At 36.8% G+C, this 25,178-nt stretch overlaps 1 long non-coding RNA gene across 2 annotated transcripts in view; it reads left to right on the top strand.

The window, feature by feature from the left end:
- The window catches only part of LOC113617336 (uncharacterized), a 249,525-nt gene extending 224,366 nt beyond the window's left edge, over positions 1-25,159 (top strand). For both annotated transcript variants that reach the window (XR_003431600.1, XR_003431598.1), the window contains one exon: positions 24,787-25,159. This is a non-coding gene — a long non-coding RNA (uncharacterized LOC113617336). The remainder of the gene's footprint in view (positions 1-24,786) is intronic.
- Positions 25,160-25,178: the final 19 nt, after the last annotated feature.

Raw genomic sequence — 25,178 nt, forward strand, 5'->3', positions numbered from 1 at the left:
GTTTTCCTGAGGGAAAGATATGTTGTCGAATTAAATATTTCTTTGCAACGTGATTTCAAAGGGTAAAATATGATCTTCTTGGTTAATTGATTTGTAGTATCCAAAGCAGCAAGTCGAAAGCTAAAAAAAAAAGCGATATGCAATCTAGAAATGATTCTCTTACTTTAGAAGCTTTTCTTTACCTTACATTTATTCTTTGACCCCAAATACTCCAGTAGCAATGTAATTTAGCCTATTTTTTCAGTAGAAAAAAATACAAAAAATGAATCTTCAAGATTCCATGAAAGGGCTTCCCTGGTGGCGCAGTGGTTGAGAGTCCGCCTGCCGATGCAGGGGACACGGGTTCGTGCCCCGGTCTGGGAGGATCCCACATGCCGCGGAGCGGCTGGGCCCGTGAGCCATGGCCGCTGAGCGTGCGCGTTCAGAGCCTGTGCTCCGCAGCGGGAGAGGCCACAACAGTGAGAGGCCCACGTACTGCAAAAAAAAAAAAAAAAAAAAAAAAAGATTCCATGAAAATCACTTGATAATGCACTGGAGAATTGCTATTAAGTTTCAATAATGGTAAAACTCTGGTTCAGATGCTACTCAAGGAGATTTTAGCTACAGTCATTTTAAAAAGTCCAGTTAAATCACATCAGATCACTAAAAATTTAATTTCTTTTACCTAACAGAACAACCATTTTTGAACTTACTGAAAGCTGACCACTGTTTAAACCAGTGTTTTATAACAGGTAGTTGATATAGTATCCAATAAGTATTTTCCTTAAACATGGTGCTGCACGACTTACATGGAGGTGAAGACAAAAAGGAATGAGTGGAATTATTTCAGAAAAAAAAAAATCTGGGTCAGAAATACAGTTATCATGTTAGACCAAATTTGGCCATTATCCACAGAGGGACCTGATAGAAAATAGGTTTTTGTTGATGAGTCAGCCTAGCTTTATTTTTTTATTTTATTTATTTATTTATTTATTTATTTATTTTTTTGCGGTACGCCTCTCACTGTTGTGGCCTCTCCCGTTGCGGAGCACAGGCTCCAGACGCGCAGGCTCAGCGGCCATGGCTCACGGGTCCAGCCGCTCCGCATGTGGGATCTTCCCGGACCGGGACACGAACCCGTGTCCCCTGCATCGGCAGGCGGACTCTCAACCACTGTGCCACCAGGGAAGCCCCCAGCCTAGCTTTAAAGAAGAGAAATATTGTTATGGAATGAATATAAATAATGAGGGACCGGAGAGAAAAGCTCCTAAATATCTTTGAGCACAAAAATAAAGCATTAGCTAGTGCAGGCATGAGGGATTAAACCTAGAGCTGCTGAAATTATGCTTACTAAATTCCTGAAACCCTGTGGGCCAGTTTATTTAACTGCCTTCTCCCTTAGTTTCACATTCTACTTTTCTTATGTGTGTACGAGACATGTGTTTTTTCTGGAAAAATAAGAAGTCCAGGCTATTCAAAATGACTTCCAAAGATGATGAGCCCCTTCCTCTAGCCACCAGCACACATCCTTTCCATCACCCTGCACATGTCTGAAGGGACAATAGGAACAGCTGCAACAGTCAACAATAATGTGCACCAGGGATGTGAGCCTGGTCTGGCCCTGTGTCTTCTTGGGTCACCTCTGAGGATGATGTCATGTCATCATGCTCTATCATGTTTAGTTATTAATCCTTTAGACTTATCAAAGAGAGAGGCTGCAGAGCTTCTGTATGGAAGAGCCCACCATTTTTGGAAGAATGTTGTGTTAGTGACACACATGACATTGAAACTATGACATAATAAAAATTAGTTTACAATGAAAATTGTACTTTGTCAGGAGTCTGGGTCACTGACAAATGACCCAGAGATGACTCATCTGTACACAGATCTCCCTCAGCCATAATGTAGAGTATATTGCTTTCTTGACATCAGGAGAAGTTTTATTCAAATGCATCTCCAATATGTTATTTTTAGATCTGGTCAGAATCCTATTAAATTTGAATTTTATAATATTTTTATGTTCAATTTGATTTCCTCAATTATAGAGCTTTACCTCTGATATCAGTAGTTCCATTACAGCTTCACACTACAAGTTTACCAGAAAAATTCATGGCAGTTATTATTTTTATGAGTTTGTACGTTCAAATATGAAACATACAAAATAGGTTAGAATTTATTAACATGAAACATTTAATACAGAAAGAGATAGGTCATTATAAAGTTATATGTCACAGACATATTGAATGCACCCAATTACTTTTAAATGTTTAAAGTATACCCATTATGTGCTATTATAGGGATTATAAACTATATTGAAGTAATATATTCAAGCATCCAAAAATCAGAGTAAATAAAAATAATTCTGCTCATTGGCTCACAGTTAGGAAGGAATGAGAGTAATAACAATAAAATAATAATGTGTGGGGAAAGACAAATACATTCTGCAGCAGCCTGAGCTGCAGCAGGCCCTGATTCAAGGGAGGGAGCTAGAGGCTTCCAACTCGTAAAAATGAATACTTGTCTGCCAAGGAAAGACTGCATACATCTCTTCCTCACTCTTACCCTCCAGGGCCTTATTTTGACCTCCCTTTGAGAGGGAGAACCCTCATATTCATACCCTCTGTCCCTGTTGAGAGGGAGAACAGAGGGAATGAATATGACCAAGAACATTTCACTCCAGGAGCCTGTGACTCTGGGAGCAGTTCAGCACCTGCATCTCGGGGGTAGTTTAGCACTGGGATCACACTGACCTTGCAGAGTGGAATCCGCGGTGAACTTCTTACTTGAGCCTTGCCTTAGGGTTTGTTCTCATTAGGAGATAAAGTGAGGGACCATTTCAAGTCTTATCATTTAGCAGGTGGGAAAGCTGAGGAATAGATACGTTAAGTGATAGCTTATTCCACTTCAGGTTTTTCTGGAGTTCCCTTGCTGAAACCCAAAGTGAATAATTGTCCATGCTGGCAACTGGAGACTTGTTTTCTCAAGAACATGGGATAGATACAAATGCTCAGTGACAATGGTTATTTACTCTTCTCATCCCAGGCTGCCTCAGCCATGCTCAGTGAGAGGCTTACATGTACCACTTCAGCTTGGAGCCTCACCTTGGGGGTGACGAAGGAACCTGAGCAGGATAGGATGGTGCTGAGGAGGAGGGAGGTGGGGCAGAGAATGCTTCCTTGTCAGCCCTTGTTAGTCACGGTCAAGGAAGTACAACAGAAGATCAAGCTCATTACAAGGAAACATTTTTTTCTTATGGAAAAATGTATGAAAATCTTAAAGGTCAGGCTGTATGCTAAGAATTGTTGAAAAGCTTTGAAGCATTTGCTAACTGAAAAATGAATTATAGTCTATGTTAAAAATGATTATGTTTAAAAATAAGGCATGTACAGAGTTGAAAGTGACTTTGAAATTCCCCTTATCCATGTACACATGTGACTGTAGAAAGACATGTTTCAATTTTTATACATATTTTAAATAAAATTTTTATTTTGGAATAGTTTCAGATTTATGGAAAATCTGCAAAGCCAGTACAGAGAATTTTTTCCCACGTACCCCAGACAAAATTTCCCCTATTATTAAATCTTACATTGGGCTTCCTTGGTGGCGCAGTGGTTGAGAGTCTGCCTGCCGATGCAGGGGAGGTTCGTGCCCCGGTCCGGAAAGATCCCACATGCCGCGGAGTGGCTGGGCCAGTGTGCCATGGCCGCTGAGCCTGCGCGTCCGGAGCCTGTGCTCTGCAACGGGAGAGGCCACAACAGTGAGAGGCCTGCGTACAGCCAAGAAACAAACAAACAAAAAAATCGGACCCCCAATACAGGGGACACGGGTTCGAGCCCTGGTCCGGGAAGATCCCACATGCCGCGGAGCAACTAAGCCCACGTGCCACAACTACGGAGCCTGATCTCTAGAGCCCACGAGCCACAACTACTGAGCCCATGTGCCGCAACTGATGAAGCCCGCGTGCCTAGATCCCATGCTCCACAACGAGAGAAGCCACCACAATGAGAAGCCGGCGGACCGCAACGAAGCGTAGACCCCGCTCTTCTCAACTAGAGAAAGCCTGCGCCCAGCAAGAAAAAAAAAAAAAAAAAGAATCAATATTGATATATTAACTAAAGTACATACTTTATTCAGATTCCCTTAGTTTTTTACTTATCATTCTTTTCTTCCTTTCCAGGAATCCATACAGGAAGTAATTTGCATTCTCCTAATGACAAATTGTGTGGATTGACCTTTCATATCCTTACCTGTTATCATATATCGGCTCCAGTGTGGTGTCTGTTTGGATCTTTTGCCCATTCTTCGATTCACTTTTTCTCCTGCTGTTGAGCCCTAAGTGTTCTATTCTGGTACAACTCCCTTATCAGATATGTGTTTCCTAAATATTTCTCCAAGATATGGCCTGTTCTCTCATACTCCCAATACTATCCTTCAAAGGGCAGTTTTTAACCTTAATAAAATAAAACCCATCAATCTTCCCTTTCATGGATGTGCTGTCCATGCTGTGTCCAAAAACTCATCCAAATCCAATCACCTAGATTTTCTCCCATGTTTTCTTTCAGAAGTTACACAACCTTGAATTTTGCATTTAGGTTTATTATCCACCATGAGGCAATTTTTGTGAAAGTTATAAGGTCTGCATCTATGTTCAGTTGTTTATGTGAGTGCCCCTTGTTTCAGCACCATTTGCTGCAAAGAATCTCTTTTCTCCATTGAATTGCACCCTTGTCCAAGATCAGCTGACCATATTGATGTAGGTCTGTTTCTGGGCTCTCTATTCTATTCCATTGATCTTTAAATATTTCACTCAACTCTCTTCTTGCTTCCATGAATTCTGGTGGGAAGTCTACTATAATTCTTATCTTCATTTCTCTCTAGATAAGGTGTCTTTTCCTCTGGTTTCTTAAAAGTTTTTCTCTTTGTCTTACATTTATTGCAATTTGAGAATGACATGCGTAGGTAGGGGGTTTTATTTGTTTGTTTTGTTTTAATCTGTGGTTTAAGGTCTATCATTAATCTTGGCAACTTTAAATAATTCTCCTGCTTTGTTCTTTCTTCTTTAGAGATATTCCAATTAGGTATTTGTTATACTTTTTGAAAATTTTCCACAGATCTTGGATATTTTGTTTTCATTCATTTTTCTCTTTGCATTTCAGAATAGAAACCTTGGGAAGTTTCTATTGACCTACCCTCAAGTTCACTGATTATTTGGCATATCCCGTCTACTAATGAGTCCATTGAAGGCATGCTTAATTTCTGTTACAATATTTTTAATACTAGCGTATCATATAAATTCTTCCTTAGTGTTTCCACCTCTCTACTTACGTAAGCCATCTGTTCCTGAATGCTGTTTACTTTTCCATTAAAGCTCTTACCATAGTAATCATAATTATTTAAAATTATTTGATAATTCCAACATCTGTGTCATTTCTGATTATTGCTTTCTCTCTTCAGATTGTATTTTTTCTTGCCTTTTGTCATGCCTTGTAATTTTTTTTTTGAAAGCCATACATACTGCATTGGGTAATAGCAACTGAGATAAATAGGCCTTCATTATGAAGATTTATGGCCATCCAAGTAGGAACTGACTGCGTGTAATATGTGCTGTAGCTACAAGTTGCAAAGGCTTTAAATTCCTCTGTTGCCCTTATTTTTTCCCCCTCCTTGATATTGGGCTTCTCTAATACTCCTCCACAGAGGAATTCTGTGTCCAGCTCTTCCAGCTGGAATGCACTTTTATTTATACTGAAGTCCTTTTGTCGTGGTAGTAAGATATGGGGGAAGTGGAGTATTTTATTGTCTTCCAATTAAATCTTCATATTTTAGTGGGTCTGTGTCTTGTGGCTGTGACCTTCAGTATGATTCCCCTGCCTCTCCTCTATTATCTTCCCTGAGTGCAGAATTCCCGACCTATTTACTTGAGGCTCTGACTCTTGTTGATTATGGTTTTCTTCTCCTTAGATAAAACAGAGAGTCTATAGGGAACTGAGAGTAGAATGATTGTCTTTGCCCCCGTTTGCGATAAGGTTTGGCAAAATCCTTCTCCTTGGAGCCTAAGCCTTTTTAATGGAGAAGGCTCTGGGAATATTTCACAATGATTCCTCTTCCCCTCTCAGAGCCAGGGGAGTACCTTTCATAGCTCTTCCCTGTGAGAACCTAGTAGGGTTCCTGGAAGTAAAGCCCATGAAAGTGTGAGGCTTTCCCTGAAATTGGGGTTTCCAGGAGTTTCTCATTCTCATGCAATCCAAATTCAAATTGTAAAAATTAACCTTTAAGTGTTCCTACCCGTTTATGGCTCTACCAGCGTCTGCTCCACACGAGCACATCTTATGCTGTAACTAAGGATGCTCCTGTTCTCCAGATTTCAGGGTGGTGGTTTGCCCTGCAACCACAGTTCTCTTCAAAGTCCAAGAAATGTCATTGATTTTCAGATTAGCCAGATTTTCCTTGCTGTATGACAGGGTGATGACTTCTTAGCTCTTTATATATTGGAGCTGAAACCAAAAGTCTGTATCTATTAATTTTAATTTTTCTCTCTACATAGCCTCAGTGATATACTGGATTTAAATCATCATTATTATATCTACTGTTGTAATTTTTCTTACCTTTTTTTCCTTGCTCTTACTGGAAACAGAATATTCAATCATCAAACACTTCATAAGGCTCAATTCCTCTATTTTGGAAGTCTCTTCATTTGGTAGTATTAACCAAAAGCTAAATAAATTCTAGGCAATTAAAAGAAATGAACTGGAGTAAAATTTCTACACTGGAAGAGCTCAAGGTGTAGTAGTGTAAACAGACAAATACTAGGACAACTAAATAGGCAGGATGTTGAGAGTGCAGAAAGGCATATAAAGCAGACACCAGGTGGAGGAAGCGTTCTGGGAGAAATTGATGGAATCAAGAACAGTACTTAGGTAGGTGGAGTGGAGATTGAGGAGGAGGGAAAAAGAAACATTCCAGCCATGGGAACACCATGTGAAAGCATGATGGATCGATGAAGCAGCGTGCAAATCACTAAGTAAGGTGTGAAGAAGAGCACCATCTGTGGAGGAGTGTTGGGCTCTGCTAAGGCATTTGATTTTATTCTGGAATCTATTTGGGAGCTATTGAAGGATACTGAGCCGTGGTGTATTTGGATTGCATGTTATACATAGGACTCTGTCCGTAGAGGGGAAGATAAGGTATAGCATCTGAGACAGATAGCAGAGAGACAGGTTAAGGGTCTAAAGCATTTGTGGAGGTGAGAATTTAGGAGGCTCTGGATTAAGGCAGTGACAAGGGGGTGAAATAAGACACAAATATGTAAGATGTTAGAGTGCATATATACATGCATATATAGGGTGCATATATACGTGCATATTGTATACGTGAGTGGATTTAGGGGTTGAGGGAGGCCTAATTGTCTGTGATTTCAATAGTGGGGGATACGAGAGTGCCATGCACTGAAATGGAGGAGGAAGAGGAAGGGCAGGTTGTATTTAGAGAATGAGAGGGAAAACGACAAGAAGTTTTTTCTATATATTTCAAAAGTTCACTAAGTATTTCTTTTTAAAGTATTCTAAAACCTACTGTAAGGAGAAGAATAGATATAAAAAGAAGTTGCTGCCCTTATTTTGATAAATCAGATTGCATAATTTTCTACTCCTGAACGGAAATTAGAAATCATTATCATAGTTCAGTTTCAAAATCAAATGCAGTCTTGTTTCAGGCCATATACTTTCGTAAAGAGGTCATGCCTAGTCAGCTATGATAACTCCAGCAAGAACTTTTTTTGGGTTCTACTATACAACTAATTACTGGGTAGAAAGACCTGGTTGAAAGGATAAGAAAAATGATGATGGAAATGTAGCTACTGATTAAACATTTTCTTTAATCACTCCCTGACTGATTGATGAGGAATAATCTTTTTGAAATTAGTTAAGGAAATTTTTGACTTCTGTAAAAATTCCATCACAGATGTAACTTACACAATAGTTGTTCTGAATCATAAAAAGTTCAACTAAAACTCCAGAAGAGCATCTAATCTATAAAGACTAGAATTTCTTCTGACTGATGAATCAGATTTAGTAAGTACATTTCTTCATAGTCAATGACAGATACATTTCCTACCCACCAGCTACTCTGATAACCAACATTGTAAGTAGTCTTTCAGGTCCTTTGAAGTCCTATGATATTGCCCATACAGCGTTTGAGCTTTCTTCTTTTGTTTTACGGTTATTTTACGCAGTTTTTTTTTTTTTGTTTGTTTTTTTGTTTTTTTGTTTTTTTTTTGCGGTACGCGGGCCTCTCACTGTTGTGACCTCTCCCATTGCGGAGCACAGGCTCCGGACATGCAGGCTCAGAGGCCATGGCTCACGGGCCCAGCCGCTCCGCGGCATGTGAGATCTTCCCAGACTGGGGCACGAACCCGTGTCCCCTGCATTGGCAGGCGGACTCTCAACCACTGCGCCACCAGGGAAGCCCTACACATCATTTTTAATTTTAGACTGTGAGCTTCCTAGGAGCAGAAGTAACACAGTAGTTGCTCAAAAAAAAATTAATCTTTCAACAAACATTTACTCAGTGTTTATGATATACCTAAGAAATAGGATTTTATCACTGCCTTTAAGGAAGTGGTGTGTTAGTGAGTAAATAAATTTAGACTCCAGCTTTTCTGAATAATCAGGCTCCTTTTTGAAGGAGTTTATATTAAGTAAAGAATTAAACCAGATTTTTATTCCTTGAAATTAAGAGAGAAAATCATCATTTGGTTGAGTATGATCCATCAGAAAAAGCAGACATTTTTGCTTTCAAAATAAAGATATACTTTGTTGACAAAAGTCAAATGGAAGCATATAATGGATCGCTACAAAGAAGACCAAACTAAAAACTTAAGTGTATTGATATTGGAGAACACAAAATTTAGTCAAAAGAGAAGCCCAGAAATCTTTAGAAATCTTCATGTAGTAACACAACACAGTTTCAGTTAGGGATATACTTACACTTAAAGTTCTAGATTTTTTGGTACAATAAGGAGAACCTATATGACTAATATTACTTCATATTTGTCAAAGATAATAACCTCCTTTCACATTAAGCTATACTCCTCCTGAAACATTGGATCTGTAAGGTTTACTGATATTCATTCTCAATTATGCATCGGCAGGTTCACCTCTGCTCTGTTCTATTCACAGAATAAATGGAAACTGTAAACTAAGCATATACTGTATTAGTTAAAGGTTTACCAAAAGAGTTCCCATGGTTTCCTTTTCTCACTAAATGCATTCCCGCGTGTTGGAAAAGATCTCTGAAGCGGAATGCATCCCGGCCTTTAGGCCTGAGGGTACATTATTTCAAGCATATCAGGCTGCCTGGTCTAGTGCCTTTTACATGGGAAACATCTAAAGACCCTGTTCCCTCACAAAGATTTCAATAAAAATCCAAATGAAATTGATTCCTCCTTTGGCTTTGTTTTGATTTTGGAGATAGACACTCTGGTATGTTTATTCACTTACATTGTTTTAGCTCCCACAGCTAAACATAAGGAAGAGGAAGCAATCACAAATAGCTTGCTTACACAAATCGACCTTGGCTTTTTAAAATCATGTGCCAGATTTCATTTTATTAAAAGAAATGTTACTGCAAATCCATTAGTAGGAGCTATTTGTAAGATCTATTAATTCCTAAAATTAATGTAAAATAAAAGTAATGCTTTTTGCAAATATTTAAAGTGTCATAATTTCACAGGATTAATTTAAGTGATTCTAAAGGTAGTGCTCCATAAATCAGATAAATGTCATATGCCAACTTCTAATGAGTACTTTGTAAAATATCCCAAATTTTCCTTTTATTTTCCATTAATTTGTGAATAAAGTTATATATCATACCTTAAACTTCAAAGGTAGGTTTGTTGGTTTATTAATCCAAGTGTGATATCAGACCATAGAAGTGATTTGCCTCCTTTGGGAATGTCATTTGGAGATTTTCTAATTAATGCACTACCGTGAGCAAAGGTGACAGGTTAACCATAGCAAGAACAGGAACATGCTCATTCTTCACTGAAACTCTCAAATGTTGAGTCACATGCAGTTTCAGTTATTTTGCATGTTTGGCAATCTTTCCTCCCCAATGGAACAGTAAACATTAACTCCTTCCTCTGAAAGAAGCTTATAAAAACATAGTTAATGTAAGTTACACCCTGTTAAAAAACTTTTTTTATTACAAGGCCAGTTTTCCGTTTTGCAACATGATAAGAGTTGTGTTTTATTTTAAAAAGAACACGACCAAACTTCCCCACAAATATTTCAGATTTGTCACAGGTCACTAAAATGTCAGATCTCTGATAGTTTTGTTAATTCATTCTTTTTCAAGATGATAGATGAAATATACTGGGGAGTGGGATAGATTATAATATGGAATTTAGCACTTGAAGAGAGACTTTTTAATGGTACTATGATGACTTAAGAAAATCACAGTGTGTTTTTGTTCCGAATTTGTTTTCCAACACCAAACATTCCCAGAAACACAAATTATAAACTCAGTGTCCTTGTATTTACAACCGTGATAATTTTAATAAGGGCAGTTCATGCTACATTTTCCCTTTTCCAGTTTTAATGAAAATACAGATAATATCAGTGGGCATTCTCTGCAGGCTTTCTAGAGGCAAAGCTGACGTCCGGGAAGGCTTTGGTGGACGGCCTCCGCTGTCCAGTCCCCTTGTGAAGGAACCTTCTGTCCTGCAGTGGGATTGCAGCTTCTTGGAAAGGGGAGCCATTTATCACAGTCCTAAATGAAAGCATTCTTTAAACACAAATGTCTTTTTCTCCCTTTGTCTAATTACTGAGAGGAAAAGTGAGAAGGAAATGTCAAAACAGAGAAACAGTGCTGTATAGAGAGAGCAGCCACTCTGGAGCTCAACCGGCTTTTGTGAGGGTCTGGGCGATTTGTCAAATGGTTGTGGCATAAGTCAAGCTCTGAGGTTGAAAGGTCTTGACCTAAGGAGTCCTGGAATCAGACAGTGTAAGCAAGGGGTCTGCTAGAATTTTCAGCTGTAGTGGAGATGAACAATGATGGGAGCTGGACATAACAAAACCTCATTTGCATAATTCAGGTAAGTAATTTTATTGAAACTGACAAGGATGTGACAGGCTAAGAAAGAGAAGAGAACACAGTCTTGCTGGGAACCACTAAAGCTCCTCAGTTAGGTATGTGAAAATAAATGACAGCTAATCTCTTCACTAAAAAATCTGTAAACAATGCTATTTTACCCAGGACTCACCCATGACCTTTTGTAGAGCCAGCTATAGATTCTTTCGTCTAGTCTTCCAGAATATAGCAAACAGAATGGACTAAATTCAAATTATGTTTTAGACTTTAACTGATAATAATTACTTCCCTTGATAGAGGCTCCTTCCAAGGCAGGTCTACATAAAGAAAAGAGTAGAATGTTTTTTAAGTGGATGGTAATCAAAGGTTTGAGATCGATGCTACATAAGACCTTATTTTAACTTAAAAATAGATTTTTTGGGGGGGCATTTTAACTTGGGTAACTTGTACTAAGAATCTAAAAAGTGAAATGCCTTTAGCACTTGAGCTTGCTAATATGTGTTCAAGAGATCATATTAATCTTTGTCAGTTGATCTTTTCAGCTGTTTTTTGTCTTTCTATTTCAGCGTGGATTTAAACAAGGCATAAATTTAATATTGTTGCATATGTTTTAACAATTAAAATATTTAATGCCTAACAAGTATATGTTGTTTTTGACTTCTGATAAAATCTTATAACATCAGCAAAATCTACAAATTAGATTTTATGTGGCCTGGATATACCTATTCCTAAAAAAAGCAACAAAAATTATAAGATTATCAGTAAAAAGATTTCATTATTTTAGATAAGAGAAGCTAAATTCTTAAAAGCACTCTCCTTGTCCTTTATATTTGGCTTCGCTTTTATGTGTGGATCACCAGGAGATAGCTACATATCTTTTATAATCCAGGCTGCTCACTAGTCATTGGTGACTTTTATAAGCAAGGGCTGTAATGGATGGAAACAGTAATCAGCCTAGAGAAGAATGCTACTCAAACCTAGTTTGCCAGAAGAGAACTACGTCTGCTGTGCCCTTCAAACATGCAAAAAGTATGAAATCGACTTAGACACGAGTTTCAAAATCTCCAAGCATGTTTGGGTAGCAAATACATAATTCCTCCTTCTGCATTGTATGGAACACATATATAGTTTGGTCCACAATGCGGATCATTCCATCGAATGGGAAGCAGTTGAGAGTTCTGGCTAGATCAAATGTGGATCTCAGTATTATAAGCAGTCTAATGCATAATTCATGAGGCTTAATGAATATTCCAATTCATGACAGCCAACTGGCTCCATAGGTCACACCTCCTAGTCTCATATAAATAAAGAATGAGATACTGGAAAGCATACCAGCTGAACCAAACTGAGTGCCAAAAACATGCATATTAATGAGGCACTATAATAGATACTTGACTCTTTGGAGGTGCCTATATTGGTTTCCAGCTACAGAGGGAAAGAAAGTTCACAATGTACCTTATGTGTACCATAAAATACAGCTCTTTCTATGAAATATAGAATCAAATTATAGTGATGTGATTTCAGATTCAGTCATTAATTCCATAACATCCTCTGACACTTCTAACAACATTGAAACATTCTGGAAAGAACCCCACCCCCTGCTCCCATATTCCTTTGCAAATCTCAACTTGGTAACTAGGGAGAGGAAGTCCTTCAACAGTGCTGTTCTTTTATGTGTTCTGTTTAGACCTTGGATCAGGATGAATGGTAGCTCAGATGAATGCATTTGTGCCATTTTTCTTGGCCCCAGACTATGTTTCCTCACTACCATGACATCTGAACAGAAGGAGAAAACATCTCCCCTTTGTAGCAGGCTAATTTAATTTGTACCTTCCACCTAGGGGTAAATATGTTTGTCTGTCTGTCTGAGCTTTTTGCCTACTTTCTTTTCTCACGGGAAACCCTACTGAGTCAAAAGCAGGAAATTGCTTAGTGCTCTAACTTTATTTTAAAGTAATTTAATTTTAAACCTTCTCACACCCACCCTAAAGTGAAGCAACTGTTGGAAGCCCCTTGGGATACCCTTAATGACTTCTGCATGTATTCTGTGTCACAGATGTCAAAGGCTTGTTTTGAGGTATTGTGCCTTTCAGAATAGATGATTTAAAAGAGACGGCTTTGGGCTGTTTTACCCACAGAAGATGTGCATTCGTTTTAAAATAATGAAGAACAAAATCTTGCAGCTTTTACATTGACCCACATCCTTTCAAATCTGTATTACAAGTCATTGATCTTTACTTGATTTTAACTTGATTTGGGGCATGATTTGTGGCTTGACCTTGTTTGACATAGAGAATTTGTCAAAGATTTAAAAATAGACTACCAACAAACACATTTTCTCCTAAGTAGAATAGCAGTATTTCATTCCTTAAAAACTTAGAAATATCTAGGTATGTGATCTAGATATTGTTACTGTTTCTCAGGGCATCCCAGATATTGGAATGAACACCTTAAATTAAAATTACAGAGAGTAGTAGTCTACTTATTAATAAAGCCTTAAATAGAGGCAAAATTCTCCTTCACTTGAAATGCACTCATCAAAATGTAACTTTGTTTCTCTTAATTGTTGTAATAGTTTTCAAATGAACTTTAAGAAAAAAAAATTCTTTTTTCTTAGGTTTGTGAAAACATTCAAATTAAATTCTCTTTGATGGTACTTATATCTCTCTACATCACTTATTTTTCAGAGATATAGCCTCATTAATAATCACACATTACAAGAAATAATGACTTATTGTTTAAAAGAGAAAAATAACTCTGTTAAAATTATTTTATTAATTCCTATTTAATGTAAAAGACCATTCTGGAATATATTATTGGCTTATAATATGGAAATCTTTACTCATGACCAGATCAATCTTCTAATTTAGTACCATACGGTAATAGATTTCCATGAGTATAATTTGAAAGGAATATCAATATAGCAATAATGCTAATGATAAAGTTTATTAATTGAGCTTGAATTTTGAACAATATAATTAGTTCACAAGACAAGTAAGCTTATTAAAAGAGTTTTATGTTATTGAATAAATACATTTGAAAATTTCTTAGATCAAAATACCCACATATCCTTATGTGGAGCCACATATTCAAAAACATATGGAGAGATATAGCTTTTTCTGAAGAAGAATTCATAGGAAGAATATTACAGTTGGGTATAAGAATTTTTCATTGCTTTCACCTCACATCCATGTTCCTTCAAAATATGTCAAAAAATTGCTCAATATTAAAATTATCATCAGATAACTTCATTCCTAAGGCATTTCTTTTGATAAGGAAGCCAAATCTAGTTAGTGTGATTTAAATTAACTAGAAATTTGAGCATTTGATTTGTTGCTAGGGAAATTTTCCATCTTTTCAGTCTCTAAAATGGCACAAATTGACCGCTGCAGAAGAAGAGAGCTATCTTTAGCATAATAATGTGGCCTTTCCAACTGAATCCGAAGTTGCACATTAAGGCTAGCCATTAATACACTAGAATCTAAACCTGGGCTTGGCAAAGTATTTCTGGAAGTGGCCAGACAATAAATATTTTAGGCTTTGGGAGCTGCATATGGTCTCTCTCATATATTCCTCTTGGTTTTGTTTTGTTTTACAACCCTTTAAAATTTTAAAAACCATCCTTAGCTTGAGGGCCATACAAAAACAGGCCATGGGCCGGATTTGGATCACTGACCCTAGTTTATCAACCCCTAATGTAAGCTTTTAGGACCTTGTTTAATGTAGCAAAACATCTGCTTATCCTCAGTCACATTGTTATACAGATGATCATTTTAAACTCAGGATTTCTTCCTTATTTATTTTGTATTGTGCTATGATTCATGAAAGAATGTCTGACCTTAAGTCTTTATATATATATATATATATTCTAACTAGTGTTAAAAAACTTAATTTATGGTACTTATATTGGAAAGTTAAATTTGTTGTTGTGGTGATAGTGGGGGCTGGATGACTTTCCACAAGGTATTAGCTTTTCCACCTTGCTGCAAAGTGAATGATCCGATGTAACCATTTCTCCAATTAGGTAAAATGCTACAAGAGGTATTGTACTCCTGGAATTTTTCTTTAATAAACATTTAAAGCCAAAGTCTCTTAATTCTAAATAACACAAGCTTTCAAAGAATTCAGGGTATTCTTTCAGTAATTAATTCAAATATATCAGTAAAATACAGTTTGTCTAATCTTTAGACTAATATGATGTAGATTTCCTCTGACATACCCAAAATAGTATGTCTAAAAAAGGCAAAACCCTCCTCTTTGTAAGAATGGCTTCCTTTAAGTCAAAATATTTGCATGAGGAGAGGATTATCTTTAAAATATCAGAATGCATTATTCAGTCCTCTTTCCCCAGCTTCATCATCAACACAGTATATATTTTATGACCGTGCTTTGGGCCAAATTTTCTTTGCACCCACAGCAATGGATTGTTCCTGCACTGCCCATCTCTCCCAGGTTCTGCACTAATTATCTTCTCCGCATTCTTGTTCACAGTGCCTGGGGACAGGGTTGCTCGCCCAACAAATACAGATTCATCACTGTGTGATGAGGGGAAGAGAATTTTGCCTTTAGGCAGGTTGTTATTTTAAATGCAGCGCCAAGATATTATTTTACAGCAATACTTAAGGTCTAACATTTTGTCTTAAAACAAAAGAGATCATGGTCTAATGGCCCCAGGATTGATCCCAACCAACAGTAGAAATGCAAAGGCTACTCAGACCCTGCCGGAGGGGTTGGGAATGCAAGGGGATGCATCTAATGGGGAGTCTTTACCTTAGAAGTGTTGTAAGAACCATTTAGCATCAGGCAAAAAACTGTAAGGATGAGTATTTACTTGGTGGCATATCCATGACCTTTGCTTTTTACAACACAGGTTATTTTGCATCTACCATACATATGTCAGGGATTGCTTTTGGCTCCAGGGGCATAACATGAAAAAGATCGGCTTGGACCTTAAGTATCTCAGAATCCTCTTTTCATTCTTGATTGGTCTTTTTCTTTTTTAAAAAAAGTCACATTTTCAGATCATATCTCTACAGTCATCACAAAGTGGTCCAAGACCTTAAAATATTAGTAATTTACTTCAGGTCCTGTAAATATCATGGACTTGCAAGTAATAGCACTTATTGTAATCATTAGTGAACTTGACTTTGTCCTCCCCTAACTAGAACAGGAATTGAAAAATCCCCTGATCTATATCAAAAATGTTGTGTGTAGGGTCACATGTTCACTATTCTGTAGAAAGACATGTAGTTTTTTCTGTCTCAGAATTCCGTAATCCAAAAGCGATTAAAAAACACTGAATTAGAGTCTATATTTCTCAAAGCAGGGACTCCTCTACAAAAATTGGAATGCCAATTTACTTATTTATCATGAGAAGTATACTTACAGAGAATGGCAGATTCTTGAGTTCCTAGCTTACTTCATTCTTGTACTGTATGCATATCAGCTAAGAAAGTCTAATTATAATCATCCTCCCTATAAACTTTTGTGTCCTCAGCAACCTCATTTCAAAGTTTTCTTAGTGACTTACTTAGATGAGACTTCTGATGTTCTGTAGGCTCATCTCAAGTTGTATTTTACTGCGGAAGTGAAAAAATAGTATAAAGTTTAAATTGCTTTGAAAGGCGATCCTTTTTTAACACCCAGGAAATATTTGTCAGTATGATAAGAATGGAATTAAATAAAAACCTTCATAGTACATCGTCAGCTTTTAACATAAGTCAGAGCATAGTTTGAGACATTAATGCTTTTTGGGAAGTGATGCTTATGAGCCCAATATGCATTGGAAATCAAGACAAGTCCTTTCACTGAAGGCTAAGCTCTGTAGGGGAGGGACAGTATTCTACTCATTTTTGTAAGGTCAGTATCTAGCACTGTATTTGACACACAATAGTAACAAAGTAAAACTTTTTTTGACTTACTGAATGAAATAAATGAAGATCTTTGGAACAAAAAATAAAGGCAGGAATGGAGAGTTTGGGTGAATTTTAAGTTCCTACAGTGAAATTTGGGTATTCATTTGAAGGGGAATACATTCTCTAGGATGTCTTTATTTTCTTTAAACTCTACTCATACTTTAATATAAAACCAGCAGAATGAGATGAATCAGAACAAAACAAAAAGTTTCAAATCCCTCTCTTGGATACAAACTTCCTGCTGTCTTCAACTGAAAGTGACATCCTCTCTTTTAACATCATATGATATTATACATCTCTCTGACAGCATATTTTGTGGCTTACCGTTTGCTATGTTTAACTGTGATGTCGCTGTGCCAATGGAAGCCTCTTGGTCTCTCAACCACTCTGGTAAATTTGACTAGGACCCTAAATTCCAGAGCCTATGATTGGTTAAATCAACCCAACTCTTGTGGATTTCTGAGGGCTTTCTTCTGCATTTCCTCTGCCGTAAGATGATAAATACTGCCTCCTCTGATATCTGTACGTAGCATTTCTCACACACTGAACCTGAAATTTGGTCCTTTCACTGGTTTCCACAAAAATCCACAAAAATGAAGCTTTTGGTGAGTTGAAAAGATTTTGCAGAAAAATCAACAATCACTGAAAGGTGGCCCTATTTGATTCTGTAATTCCTTTATCTTAAACTTTACCTTGAATCTCTGCTCCTCCTTCCCTCCTTCAAGGATTTTCTCCACCCACAGTTTTGGATTATTTTATGTACTACACAGAACAGCTTCCTCTTCCTCCAAAGCCTTTATCCAGGCTAACCTTCAAACATAGAACATTCAGTGCATTTTCCCAGAAAAATACAGCCTTGTCCCTTGAAAGATCTGTGGTGTCCGTTGTTAATGTTATTATACTCTGTGACCCCCGAATGTAAACTTTACCCCTTATTTACATTTCTTATCCGCAATCTTCTTAGGGTTATAGGAGCTTCTCAATAATACCTCACATGGATATAACACTTAAGAGTTCATCAGGAATTTTTAAATTTACTGCTAGTTTGAATCTTCAAAATAACGAAGTAATTGACAAGAAAGAGATACTACTTTAAAGCAACAATACTTAATCTAAACAGGTTAAATGATTTTTTTTTTTCTTAACAAGATCATATGGCTTAATCAAAAACAGAGTGAAGATTTGAACCCAGAACTTTGGCTGTCAAAAGTGTAGTGTTTTTTCTTATATGAAGCCAAAATTAATGTTAGCTAGGTAAATGAATATTTAAATGTAGTCACCACAATACATATACAGTTAAATGGATGTGGTATTGAAAGCAAAGATTTTGTTGAGTCTTCTATACAGTGGGGTGGAATGGTGATGGGGGGAAAGATAATACCAAATATTATACAGACAATATAACATCCTACTCTAAGAGATAAAAGTGTCTTCTTACATTGTCAAACTAACATTATCATACCTAATAAAACTAAAAATTATTCCTGAATATCATCTCATGCCTGATCCATTTGCAATTCCCAAATATACAGAAAATGTGCTTTACAATATCTAAACTGTCCCTCAGTAGCTTTTTGGTAATACTCTGACTTGCTGAATGGCCTTCTACTAGTAGAGCTTTCCCATGTTGGTGGGGAAAATTCTGCTCCCCTGGGTCCTTGTATGAAAAGGCTATTTTGAAGCTAATGAAATGATCTTTCACTAGCAGGATCAATCAACCTTTTTTGTCAGAAAGGCAACAAATTCATCTGTGCTAGGAGTGGGTCACAGAACAAAACAGAGCTTTAGTATTACAAGGCCACCTATCCTGAATTCTTATATTTTGTTCCTGCAAGATGACTGTCCAAAGTGACTGAAGATAGAGTTTGGGGACTTCCCTGAGATTACAAAAACCAGGATGTATTACTGTTTTTGTGCTTCCTTTAATAATTATTTGACATATGACAGATGCTGGTTTAAACTTCCTTTCACTACAGCATTCTACTTGGTAGAGAGGCTATTAAGAAACAAAAATAAAACAAAGATTTGATTTAGTCATTCTATCTCAACCTTCTTTTAGTGTGGATAATAAATATTTGACTATATCAATACCAAAGTCCATACACATGGCACAAAAGAAACAAATAAATGAGTATAAAATTACTTTCAGACTTGTTTATTTTCAGTGCCAACCAGTACTCGAATGTTTTTGGTATGGTCAGACTAATAGAGCCTCACACAAACAGTGTGTAGAGATTGATGGATTTTTAGATATTGGCACATGTACATTTACAGCTATCAACAAAGCTTAACTCTTTTCAAGAACATTACAACTAATATTGGCATTCTGTTTTATCTGTTGACACTCAACATGATGTACTGTGGAAGACTTTAAGACTTTCAGTGTTTGACTAAGCTTTAGTCATTAATGTTTAATCACTTACAATTCAGTAAGCATTGTGCTTTCATTTTTTATGTGGCTTGTTTATCTATGTAAAGTAAGTCAACAGTGCCTTTCTGATAGTCTCCCAGTACATTTATAATCAGTCCCACTTAGTGATCAGTGATGAGTATGGATACAACTACTATTTGGATTACTTTATCATTTACACAGACTTTAAATTAAATTTTCCCTACACAAAATTATAATAAAAGTAAATACCAGCCAAACTCTCCAAAGCTATGAACATCCTGGAGGTGGGGCTTGGGGGGCAAAGATAATATTATCATTTTTTTTAATGTACTATTTAAAATGTGTTGTATGACCATGGGCTACTATGTCTATGCTATGAATAAGAAAAATGCTTACATTAAAAAACATCTTGGAAGAAACTGATTTTTAGCCATTGAGAAATGGCTGTAGTGCCCATCCTTAAGAATAATTCACTCCCTGAAATGGTTGCCCTGAGGAAACAACGAAGGGACCTTGAGCCATAGTTCTGCACATGCCACCGCACTGAATGCACACCATTGTATCATCATCTTCAGGGCACTAGTGAGAGACAAAATGCACTTGGCCAAGGCTGGGGGAAATGGGGACACAAAGAACCCGATTCAAGCAAAGAAAAATGGGTAGAGGACACATTTGTCGAATTTTAACAGACTCCTGGCATTTGTATTTACTTTTTGTTTACATTTAGGCTTTTACAGAAAACACTGAAGTGATTTTGCAAGCCCTCTTTGTATACTGAAAAGCTGAAAATGTAGATAAAAGCACAATTTGTTACTTAAGAAAATTTATTAACATTCTCAGAAATAATTTTAAACACTGGTTTCAAATAAACTAAGAAACAATTGAAAACTATTCATATAATAAATAAAAATGTCATTTCTTTTTTACAGCTCTACAAATGGAAAAATACAGTTCTCTTTTTCCCTTTCATGAAACTGGCCTGGAGCGTGAACAAACAGGCCAGAACCGGGCTGATAGACACTCAGTTATACTTTATTGCCGTCAGAGTCCCACCATCATGTCAGATATCATGTTCACCACTCACCTGTCTATGATTGCTAGAAAAAGGATTCTCATATGTAGCTTTCGTAAAGTCTGAATTTGTTCTTTATTCTGTACTGTAGAGTTTGAATACATACTCATCTTTGTGAGTATGTGTTAAAATCATGCAATTCATGATCACTGAGGATGACGGGAAGATATGGCAGTAAGCGGAGGTTCAGAAAATTGGATCCCTTGTAACTTTCAGTAGCATAAGGCAAAAGGCATATTTTGAGGCCAAAGAATGTGTGTGCTGACCTGAAGTGTGGCTGTGATGGAAATGCCCATAGGGGAATGACACAGCTGGCCTCCTGCTGTCCCGGTAGGTTTGGCTGGTGACTAGTTCCACCTGTTGAGTTGTCCTATTGCATCCATTTCAGCCTCAGTGCATAGGACTGCCTGGGAAGTCAGCTGCCAAGGTCGAACGTGAGGTCCATTCTTGGAGGCCATTCCCAGGCTGATTTTCCAAGGGCCTTGATAAGTGGCAATGCCTTATTTCACCTGCTTGCTGCTTTGCAGATGTGTGTTTCTGAGGCACATCTATGACTCCTGATGTGTGCTGGTATGTATTCATTTTTCTGTTTGCTTCCTCTGGGTCAATGAGTCTCAAAATTATGTGCATCAGCAGCTCCTGGGAGTTGGTTACAAATTCAGATTTCTGGGCTCAAATATGTCTGGATGGGAATCCAGGTCATCTCTGGGCCTTATTTTTAGAAATCATTACCATATCAATTGTCATAAAGAAATAGAGATTTCTTTTAGGTTTTTCTTTTCAAATGAATTAGTAAAAAGTAGCATCACTTATCTGAAATATTGGAAAATGACTCAGATAATAATTAAATCTTTACCCAATACAGACAAAACACTGAAAGAAGTCACATTAAATTAATTTTGTTCTGCTTAATGATAAAATTGTGGAGCGATTCTCTTTATTATGCAGGGAACCCTGATTTGGTAAGAGACATACATTTATGAGAGATCTGAAACTCTCTAAGAAAATATTTTATATGTCACCAGGTCATGGCTGTTTCACTAATCACTCATTAGCACTGATGGTGAGTGATTTTTTTCCCTTATGTTTTTGTTCATCTGCTAAGCTAATACAGAGTTTCATGGTTGATTTAATTTTTTTCTTTTACTACTGGAAAAATTAAATATTTCTTATGCTAATTGGTCACTTATATTTCTGCTTCTTTAGATTTTATTGTATATAATTTGCCCATTTTTTTCTTTCCCATGAGGGTATTAGAATTTTGACTATTGGTTTGAAAGAGGTCAATATATTAAGGATATTAACCCTCTACTATATTTGTTAAAAACTTTTTTACTCTTAGATTTTAAAATGGCATAGCAGACATTGCTAAATAAACCAAGATGGAGTTTTGGAATCATTTTCAGCACATCAATCAGGCTGCAACTATGAAGAGACAAACTTTTTACACAAACTGAAATCACGTATTTACTATTCCTGTTATATAGTTTTAATTTTTCTGTGTTTTTTTATTGGATCTGTAATCAAGCAGCATTTTAAAAAATGTGCTTTAAAACAGTGTTGTTAGGGCTTCCCTGGTGGCGCAGTGGTTGAGAGTTCACCTGACGATGCAGGGGACATGGGTTCATGCCCTGGTCCGGGAAGATCCCACATGCCGCGGAGTGGCTGGGCCCGTAAGCCATGGCCGCTGAGCCTGTGCGTCCGGAGCCTGTGCTCCACAATGGGAGAGGTCACAACAGTGAGAGGCCCGCGTACCGCAAAAAAAACAAAAACAAAAAAACAGTGTTGTTAGTTTGGGAATTATTTCTTCATTTAAGTTTAAAGAACTCGGAAAATCATTCTGGACCTGAAGTCTTATGGGATATAAATATTCTGTATCCACTAATTCCAAGCAGCTTAGACATTGCAGGTTTACTTCTCTAGTTTGCTGTGTCTGTTGACTATTGTTTGCTTCTGCTTTTAACAGTGTTGGGTTCCTAGGGTTACCATCCTGGGACTACTTTAAATTAATTTGACCTTCTTTCTTCTGTGCTCTGACAGAACACAGTTAGTGGCAGTTTTTGGATACATAAAACTAAGTTAATCATGTGTAGACATAAAAATTAAAATTCTCAGTTTCAAAACTTAGAGCAAACTTTCAGGCAAGTTTCTAGACCTCTCTGTGCATCTAGACATACTAGCCTCTTTGCTGTTCTTAAAATAACCTGAATCCACTTCAGCATCAAGGCCTTGAACTTCTTATCCCTCCCTCTTAGAAATGACCTTAACCTAGACTTTGCATGCATTGTTCACCCTATCATTTCACTGAAGCCTCTGCTCAAAGTTGACCTCCTTAGAGAGTTTTAAAAAGAATCTCTATTCATGTAGTATTCTGCTTCATTTTTCTTAAAGCTATTTTTCATTACCTAAAAATTCTTATATAACATACAATTTATAACTTATTATATGTTTGCTTTATTTATATACATGTGTTTTATGCATATTGGTGTCCCCAGATCCTAAAATACTTGTTAAACTAATAAATATACAAGTAAATCTAAAGTAATAAAATTAAACTCTATATAGATCTCTTTTTAAATAGTTCTTATTTTCAAATCTCACCAGTGTGAGATAACACCAGCAAAATAGGGGCCTGGACAATAGGTGTGAACATTTTGAATATCTTTGTGCCCTGAAACTCAACCAAATTATGTATAATAAGTAAAAAAACTAATAATAGTCAATATTGTCTTAATAATTTATTAACATTTACTTGATGTAATCACCAAGATGATTATTAGCCAATGATGCTTTCATTCTTCCTATACATAAAATCTTCCTCGGTTTGATGCTCCAGGCATTAAAAGAGGCTATTGATTATATAATTATAGCCCAATTGTTGCTTTTGTTTAAAAAGAGTTCCCCACTTCCCTCATTTCTTATTGATATAAGCTTTGTTGACCTGATTAATTTCCCAGAAGCAAACTGAAATGTAATACTTGACATTGGGCTTCTGAGGCTACTCAAAGTCTTGCTTTACTCTTTTCATGATTGGCTTTTTAAGCTCATCAAATAGAAATTGATTTCCTAGAATTCCTTAATATTTAGATAACGGTGAAGTGGCTGTGTTTTCTGACAGTTTACTGTTTATCTTTGTTGCGTGGGTGTGGGAGGTTGTAGATAAAACTATTGAAGAAATCATCTCTCTCTAAATATATGTGTGTGTATCTATCTGTCTATCTATATACATATATATGCATATATGTCTCCTAGTTCTGCATTTTTATCAGATAATGAATGCTATTACTATTCTATTCTATGAACTCTATCTCCTTTAGTATTCATTTGTTACTTAATTGTCCTGTGTTAAACATATTCCCCATGTATCATTTTAACTAGGTAGTTCTTTAGGGCAGACGCCATACCTTATTCTTCCTAATTGGTATCCCCCAGTGCCTAGTACATCTAAGACAGTGCTGAACATGTGCTATGCAGTAAACAGTTTTCTTAAGAGTCTGACTTATTTGAGTTTGATCTATGGTTTTGTGTCCCCATGACTCTACCATTACTGCTACTGATATGTTACAGTTCATCATATTAAGTACTTATTTTTGAGTGCTTACTCTCTTCCAGGGTTGTGCCAAATGCTTTCAATACATTTCTTTCTTAACCTGAATGTCACACTGACTTTATGATGGAGGATCATTTTATAGGTGAAGAAACTGAGCCCTACAGAGACCAGCACTGATCAGTTAGCCTGTAAGTCTTGGTCCAACTCTGATTCGAATTCAAAGGCTAACTGGCTTCCCTGGACTGAACATCCAGGTCATCTTCCTGAGCAGTGAACCCTGTGCCTCTAACAAGAGAGGAGACCAATAAATAAGGACCTTGATGTGTTCCTTCTTTTCATGGTGACCACCAGCTGTTCCTCTATCTTGTCTCTTCTTCTTTGTCTTTCATGTGAAACAGAAAAATATTATTTCATATCTTGAGACTGATATGATATATACATTAGAAAAATGAATAAGAAGTAAAGATACAAATAATAGTATGATCATGAACATTAATAAAAGCTGATTTGAAAATTAAGTGTTTTCCCCAAACCCTGAGTAATAAGTGAGGAAGAGCTTAGCTTACAGTGGGCTGGTTAAAAGTGTTTTAAAAGAATTTTGATTAAAGTTTTACCCTGTTGGCCTTTTTCGTGGAAATAGCCACAAAATAAGATAAAACAAAAACATCATCAAACATAAACAAAACAAGTAGGCTTCTTTATATCAGTAAACTTATTTAAAATGTTCTTTTTATTGTTGAATGCAGTGAAATATCTTCGCAATTTTCCAACTGTGTTTTTCCAACCCCAGGGGAAAATCGCTTTGAAGAATGCAGCAAATTATTTTGTATACTACATCCAAGCCTACTGAACTAGAAGAATAAGGACATAGTGCTTGTGAGTTCAGCTGGATCAATAGCTCAGCCCTGGGATTTGCTCGTCTGCTGGATACTGAATGAAAAGCACTAAGCTGCCAGTTTGTACCATGGATATTTAAGACCCCAGTACAGTCAAGAGACATTTTTTGTAAGACAGAAAGCAGCTTACCTGTAAAAATGTTTAGATATATGAGCATACAACATACAGAGACGATGAAGTGTACTTGCAGATCCTGTAGGAAATTCTCCCTTTCTGCCCTACTACTCAAGAGAAAGAGCACACACACACACACACACACACACACACACACACACACACACACAC

This window comes from Aethalodelphis obliquidens, unplaced genomic scaffold, assembly GCF_003676395.1.
Source record: "Aethalodelphis obliquidens isolate GAN/ISIS:26980383/991018 unplaced genomic scaffold, ASM367639v1 scaffold4, whole genome shotgun sequence".
NCBI lineage: Eukaryota > Metazoa > Chordata > Mammalia > Artiodactyla > Delphinidae > Aethalodelphis > Aethalodelphis obliquidens.